Here is an 8,263-nt window from a genome sequence, read left to right as displayed (position 1 = left end):
AAACACAGCTGCTGTCACTGTAATAAGGTATTCTCTGAAGAAGACTTCGTTGGACATTGGTGTCCCGCGGATACTAAAGCACAAAGGACTTTAGACGACGCTCGAGAAGAGTAAGAGGTCGCAAAGAAGATCTTACTAAGCCCCGGCAAGGGGAATTAGCATAGGTCTTTCTTTTTTATTGTTATTTTGTTAAATGCTGCAAAGAGGTCTCAAGTAAGGACCTATTTTTTATTGTTATTTTGTTAAATCATCGTAATCGAAGAATGGTTAACATGATTATCTTTTTGCTGGTTTCAACGATGAGAAAGAATGATACCTCATCTCTTAATGGGGGCTTAACAAAATAACAAGAAATAATAGACCCTATCCTAAAACCCCTTACAGGGTTTAACAATTTAACAATAAAAAATAAGGTATATATAATGAAGTGCATGCAATGCGATAGAGCTTTTAGTAGCAAGCAGCGACTGCAATACCATCTTTCCAAGAAAGTCTGTCAGAAGACCATCAGCACTGTTTGCGGTGACTGCGGTAAGGAACTGTCCACAGTACAGGCCCTACGATATCACCGCGAGCATAGAGTCTGCCTTAAAGGTCATTGCCGCGATGCGATGAACCCCTCTTCGAAGAAAACTGGCATAAATACCGCTGCCGGCGTTACCACCTCGAAGAAGTTGTCTGTGAAACCCACGGCGATTTAGCAGAGCGATGTTGCCCCCTTGAAACCAGCCGGGCTTTAGTGCTGCGTAAAAAAGAAATAGACCAAGATTTCGTATGCTTTGACGACTACGAAGGAGTAAGATGGGAGAACCGAGAACACTGGGACGGCATCTGCGATAAATGTGGTTGTCAACGCAGCGGTCAACATATTTGGTGTTGCCTGTACGAAGGTCCCAAGCCTTTAGACCATTACCTTGCAATACGAAAAGAATGGTCTAATATATGATGTTACCTTACGTCACAGCGTTCGCAGGAGGAGCCTTGATTACGATATCGATCGATTTCATGTCGGAAAAAATGAGGTCCGACGTAGCAGACCAATACCTAGAAGCCTATGAGGACGACTAATCACACAATGGATTAGCCTCCACCTTTCTTTCAACGTCGAACTTCCATCGACCGTTGACTTTACCATAGCTACGTATGTGAGTGTACTCTTCGCCTTGCAGTACGTACCGTACGCAGTCAGGAGCCCATAAACTGTACTCTTGGCTGCCGTCTAAGAGGACCAACCTTAAACGGTTAATGTCCTCGAAGACGACGTAATTTTTTATTTCGTATGAAATGCCTTGTATTAATTCGCGCCAGTGAGTTTGTTCAACTATCATTATATTTATGAAATATCTTTCGGTGCGTTTGTAGCGTCTCCTGCGACTTGAAAGCCTTAACACACCAAGGGCAAGGTATGCGAATGCCGTCGACGTAACGGTCGATTTCCCTGCAGATCAGATCGTAATCGTTGCTTACCATCGTTAAGTATCCATTCATTTCATATTGCGTCAATACCGCTTTTTGTTTGTCGGACAATACGCCGTTACCCTTTGGCGTCTTCAGTTCCAGACAGAACCCATTGTATTTCTTATGGGAGTTAAGAATTAGGATGTCGGGTTGACCTGCCTGGTAGCCCTTTTGCCAGCACTTTATCCTTTTACTGGTGGTATCTTGCAATTCCCCGAGTCCAGGCGCTAATATCAGCGTAGGGTAAAACCTGCGTATCTTATCGATGACCTTCTTATGTAAGTCGAACTCATCCTCGATCTTGAAGGTCAACTTATTTGGGCCATCCAACGAGTATTTCCCCGTCTTCCTTAACGTAGGTAGGACATCCTCGAAGACCCAATCTTGAAATGCCTCTGCTGTCGGTAGCTTGGAGCTAAATATTAACTGATACAAACCAGATTCCGTCACGTACAGGGATTGTGGGTGTGAGCCAGAAGGGAGGCGATTCACCTCTATTCTAAATTCGTTAAGTCTCTTCTTATGCTTGTCCCGCACGTGGGCTTTAATAGCATCTTTGGTGTCTGCATAACCTAATGCCTTTGCTACCTCCTTTGCTTTAAAGTACAGCTTATCGCCTTGCACTATGCATTGCAGTTTAGTTTCGTTGTTTTCGAATACGCGGAGCATATTATACGTAAGGAATATTTTTTATCCTTTCGCGAGCCTAGTAGGCAACGCTCTTTAGCTGATTCATTTCTACGCTCAGTTGCGCGTCAGACACAACGAAGATATATGCATTTATCTTAGTAGTGTCGCTAGCATGTTTGGTGCGCTTGATCTCCAACGTAATACCGTCCTGGGTATTTACCAGCCGCAATCCCTGACCATGTAGGTCTTCGTCGTTCGTTGTGCGCATGTCGATCCACAGCGCATACTTATCCTTAAAGAATTCCTTTGGGCTAATTTGATCGCCAAACTTACGCGCGACTTCCCGGTACATATCCGTGGGCTTTATCCCTTGTGAGTAAACCTTATTAGGTACTCCGTTAATGCTAACGCCTACGTTAGTGATGTTAGGATTAAAGAATGCCTCAGAGTCACGCAATCCTGCCGTGTATGTCTTTGCGAACAGCAACATTATCCCTGTAAGGCTGCGTCTGGGTAGGTTAATGCTTTGGTTGATGACCTCTTCGACGTTGTTCGTGAAGCTAAAGGTCTTGTACATCACGACGTGATCGTAAAGGAAAGCCTTCCCGGCGCTATATTCCATGCCAGCGCTACGTGCTAAGTCTTCGCTGTATACCGTTTCATACTGCAGCTCCAAGTTCTTGATGAAATAAGGATCCACGGCTGATGAACTTACATCTTTTCCCTGTAGAATGTTCGTAGTATCTGCTAGGGTTACTTCAAACTGTAGCTCGCTTAGCTGCCTTGGGTAGTATGCACCGTGGTTCGTAATAACTTCAAAGTCCAAAGGAACGACATATTTAGTGCCATAAGCCGTCTTTATTTCGTCTTCTCCTGAGGCGCTGTCGGTTGCGCTTCTTACCTTGCGCATGGCTTCGCTGGCGATTCCCTGCTCTATCCTTTGCGCGCGGTCAAAGGCTGTCAACCATAAGTCTTTGTACGTGGTGTACAGATCGTACCTGTTTAAGTCCAAGAGGGATTCCCCGGCGAACTTTACACGCATTTTGGAAACGAGGTTTCTACCCGCATTATTGACGACGTAACGCGCGTCTGCGGTATCTGGCTGTATTGCTAGGTTAAACCTTAGTGCTAGGGTGCCAGGAACTAAGACTAGGTTATCCGTTAGGCGGGGCACGCCTACGTACAGCGTTTCTCCAGGTTTGGCGCTGCTGGGGGTAAAGGTGGCCCGGTGAAAGGTGCGTTCTGCTTTCAGTCCGCCAACCTGCTTAGGTAATACGTTGGGGTTTAACTTTGAGCTTATCATATATAATGGAAGTAGAAGGAACGGATTTTGATCCCCTTACCGAAGAAGGTCAAGTAGACATTAACGATGACCAATATGATTACCTAACCGCCGACAGCGAAAGAGACGGTCTAACCACCGGCGAAAGGGTCAAAAGGAATTACGGCGTTAGCAGAGCAAGTAGCGTTATGAGGACCCTCAGGGGCATGTTTAAGACCAAAAATCCAGGCAAACCCATTCCACAGCGCTTTGAAATGACAAATCTGGGGCCTGTCCCCGAAGCCCCCAGCGCTGCATGGCTTAGTAAGGTTCAGGAACAAATGGATGAATCCATGGAAGAAACCCCGGACGACTTTGATAGGATCAAGGAAGAATTCCCAAACTGGGATCCAAACAAAGTCCAAGTAATGTTCAACGCGGATAACGAATGGGGTAGGGAAGTCATAGTAGCAAGGTTAAATAGGTCTAATGCTCGTCCGTATGTCATTAGGGACATAAATGGTAAATACTACGCAGATAAAAATATTCCTTCAACCCTTAGAAAGGTCTTAGGAGAACCCAACTTATCCGAAAGAATGAGAGAAAATAGTGAGAATATTGACGAAGCCATCGAAAGTGTTAAGACCATGGTAGAGCGGCAACAAAAAGGGTTTGAGGCGATAAGGGAAGTCGAAAGACTAAAGGAAATAATGAAGGAAACGGAGGCAGAATACATGCGACGGAACCGACTGCTCCTAGATGCTCAAAAGAAAGAAATCAAGGGCAAGAACGAAGTCATACTGCAATTCAAGCGAGAAGCTGAAACGGCTTTAGACGAAAGAGACCAAGCCCGACACACCTTCGATCTTGCTCTAAAAGACCTGGATATAAGCAAAGAGGAAGCTAAAAACTTACGAACCACCATAACCGGCTCTTTGGAGGAACGGCGGCAGTTGGTTGCCGAAATCAACACTAAAGAGGAGCAAATCCGACAAAGAGATCAGGCCATTGAAGACCTGGAGGGGCAAATAGAGCGGCAGCAGGAAATAATCAATGACCAAACTCGTACTGAAGAGGAAAGGGAGGCAGCCCGAAGGGAAGTAGAAACCCTTCAGGAAAGGGTTGCGGAATTACAGGCACAAAAGGAAAACTTGGAAAAGGAGCTGGGGCTTACCACCAAGGAAAAGGTAAAAAGAGCTCTGGTGAAGTATGGTATTCCGCTGGCATTTGCGGTTGCTATTTCGAGCGTAGTAGGAGTTATCCTATCCGCGCTTAAGGCTACAGGTGCAGGCGTAAAGAAATTAGGCAATGGACTAACGGACTTGGGAAAAAAGATGGCAGCCGGTCTTCCTGGGCTGCTGGGTTCAGTTGTTTCCTTGGCACTTAGGGCTGGCGGAGAACTGTTGAAGTTCGTGGGTAACAACATCTGGATATTAGTCGTAGCTATTGGGGTGGTCCTCCTGAAGAAGATGAAGGCTTAATCTTCTCATCGGACGGTGTCCTGCTTTGAGGATAATGAAAGACGGTGTTAGCACCGCCCTGGTAATTTGGAACCAACGGTAACACACTCATGGTAGAAATGGGCTTATGACTCCAGGCTGCATTAGCAGGCCTGCGACCTATGCGATTTATCCCAAACTTGCCGTCATCAGAAGTGACTTGCAACTTAGCATATTTACAATTGGCTAGCATATGAAAAGTTACTGGCGTTAGGTCTTCAGAGGACCTAGTGTAGGGCTCCATCGAAAAATGGGTAACTTTCCTGGTGTTCGTTGAAGTTCGATAAGGAAGCAGGGGCTTATTATTCTCATCGATAAGCCTAAACCCCACATTCGCATGCGTATTTGCATTAATGCTAATAGTGCAAATGACCAATGCAGTGCCCCCAACCTCAACCCACAGTCCAACGTCATGCCAGGCGCCGTTGTCATATCCCTCTTCATCTAAGCGGTGGGTATAACGCGTTTCCCTCACGTATGGATTCATATATTTAAAGGCTCATTACCGTCAAAGTGCTGATGGTCATGTGGTTATAGACAGTATTCCTTTGATTTTCTATGCTATTTATGCAAACGCTCCCGGTGTCATCTACGCGCATTTGCAGCTTCACTTTCCCATGGCAGTCGGCAACTAGGTGAAAAGTCCAAACGGAAAGATTCTCGGCGCTATTCGTTGGCGGCTCTACTGAGAAATGCGTGGGCTCTCTGTTGTTCGTCTTCGCGCGCATGGGTTGCAATACTCCATTGTCGTCGCAGAAACGAAATCCTATGTTTGCATTACTAACGGCCCCCAAAGAAAGACTGCATAATATCAACTTCTTTCCCGAGTAGTTCAAATTCACGGACATGCCCGTGACATCAACCCAAGATGCTTGGGTGTATTTTTTCTCGCCTGTGTAAGTCGTATAGACACAATCTACTCCAGCTACGTAGGGGTTGTTCATCGCCATATATAATAACTCAGACCAACACCCGCGGCTGCTAAGCCGGCTTTTAGTAAGTTATGGTCGTATTCCTCGGGTATCGTAGGCATAACATGGGCCTTCTTTGATGGTTTCTTAACTACGGGTAGCTTCGCTTCGTGTGACTTTCTTGGCTTCTCTACGAAGTGAGGAATGTTCCTAAGAGTGTCAGAGTTCACGTCGTTCACCCCAAACTTCATATCCTTAGTAGCTCGCTGCAGCTTGTTGTTATAACCCACAACGGAATTGGTGTTAATAACCAAATTACTTGGCATTAACCAACAACCAGGCGACAAAGCGTAATCCAGTCGCACTTTAGACTGCTGCACCGCTAATTGATATCTCTGCACCGATTTAGATATGTCATTTTCTATTATTGCAGACTCAAATAAAGTTAGGAATTCTTGTTGCGTTTCCTGTGAAGCGCCTTGGGATCCAACAATGGGGTTGCGGGTATTTACCTGCGCTCCCAGGATGCAGTACACGAATGCTTCAATGCTACGGTTAATCCTGGCTAGGTTCCTTAAACCTTTTCCTTTCATTAACACGAACGGATCCCAAGTGCCGGGGTAGTTCGTTTGAATTCTAGTAATTAATGAATTATTACCCTTATCGCCGCCCATATCACCGAACTCTAACTCATTACTTGGGTATTCCTGATGTCCGTAGTCAGCTGGCTTCTCACCATTGGCACCCCAAACATAAACAATGCCAAGCCCATGCGTCTTACCCTCCTTATAACGAAAATCTTTTTGCTGTGGTTTGAACTCATTAATTAACCTTTCCAGGGCTGCGGAGTCGTAGCGGTTATTCATTGGATTAAATGCCCCATCTCCCGGTAGGGGTACGTTAAGCTCCTTCAACAACCTCCTTACCGTAAAGGCAACGTGAAACCGCATAAATGAAATGTGGAACATGTCCGCGGCAACACCACAACCTTTAGTGGCGGCCCAAATAGCAAAGTTTAACTGCTGTGACCAATACCGCATGTTGGGTCCTGCTAACCATTCCCTGGCCTCTTTACCTGACGTATGCTTCAACATCGTCTCTTTAAAGATATTCCTTACTACTACGTTAAATGATTGCTTACCCACTAAAATCTCTAGATGCGTTACCAATTTTTCGAAGTTGTTTACACCACCTTCAGCATCGTAAAATGGGTAATCTTCCGTGGTTAATAATAGATTCCTTGGAAAATTAGGTGCTTTATAAACGGGCTTATGAACGGGTGTTTTTGGGTGTAATTTTTCCAATCCCTCTTCCAAATCCTTATTGCTGTAAACTAAGTCATCATACTCTTTGAAGTAAATCCCGTCAGATCTGCTTTCAAACTTCGAGGTTACTGCTTTGGGATACAATTTCTTAAATGCTTCCCAATTCCAGTGGCTGTTATGTGGTTGCTCCTCTATGTTATTTCCAAAAGCGTCGTACATTAGTATATAATGGATGTTATACCATCAGCACCTCCGCTTTATCCTGATTTACCTAGGGAGGGACCTAACGAATTAAACGCCGAGAACTTCCGCTTGAATAAGGCAAATCTAATCCTCGCTTACTTGGAAGGGCAGACAAAACACTATGAGGAGGTCAGGAAGAAATACGTCAGAGCCCGGAGTACGCTACATAAGATTGCGATAACTTCAGGATCCATATCTGTTGTGTTAACGGGCTCCGGCGTTGCTACTTCGCTTACTGGACCGGGAATAATCGTTGGAGTTCCTTTGGCCGGCGTTGGGGCAACCTGTGGTATCATTTCGGCTTTTGCTACGGGTATTATGAAACAGTTGTCAAGCAAAATATCCAAGCATGACACGACAATAGCTCTGTCAAGGGCTAAAGTAAATACTATCACTGACCTCGTCTCAAAGGCTTTGCGTGACAGAAAGATAGACGACGTAGAATTCTCGCTTATCTTAGCTGAAGAGGAAAAGTACGAGAAACTAAAGTCGGACATAAGGAATAAAAAAACAGTCGTAAAAGATCTTTCCGAGGAATCTCGCAAAAAGATCTACCAGGAGGCAAAAGAAGAGCTTCAAAGAAAGCTTGCTCAGTAAACATCTGCTTCGAAAAGAGCGTGACGGGATTCTATTTACATATTGAACGTCAGTCTAGAAATTACGCGTAATATAAATTCAGTGAATTATTACGCGTAATATAAATTCAGTGAATTATTACGCGTAATACGAATTATTTGGCGAATTATTACGCGTAATATGAATCATTTAGCGAATTATTACGCGTAATATAAATTATTTGCATAACCTTATTTGGCAAATTATTACGCGTAATATAAATTCATCGTATGAATTACGCGTAATATGTTATTGTCGCCTCGGAATCCATCCTAACAGGGGGTGGCTGGGGTCTATTTCATAAAATATTTCGTAAATTACGTCAGGATAATAAGGAATATCCTTATCCAGCCGACAAAACATCCACTCGGCTCTGCTCAT

The sequence above is a fragment of the Actinia tenebrosa genome, unplaced genomic scaffold (assembly GCF_029948245.1).
Source record: "Actinia tenebrosa isolate PJP-AT-01 unplaced genomic scaffold, QUT_ActTen_1.0 PGA_scaffold9__36_contigs__length_13948895, whole genome shotgun sequence".
In the NCBI taxonomy this organism is placed as follows: Eukaryota; Metazoa; Cnidaria; class Anthozoa; order Actiniaria; family Actiniidae; genus Actinia; species Actinia tenebrosa.
The sequence above is the reverse complement of the archived record's forward strand: the minus strand, read 5'-3'. Positions refer to the sequence as shown.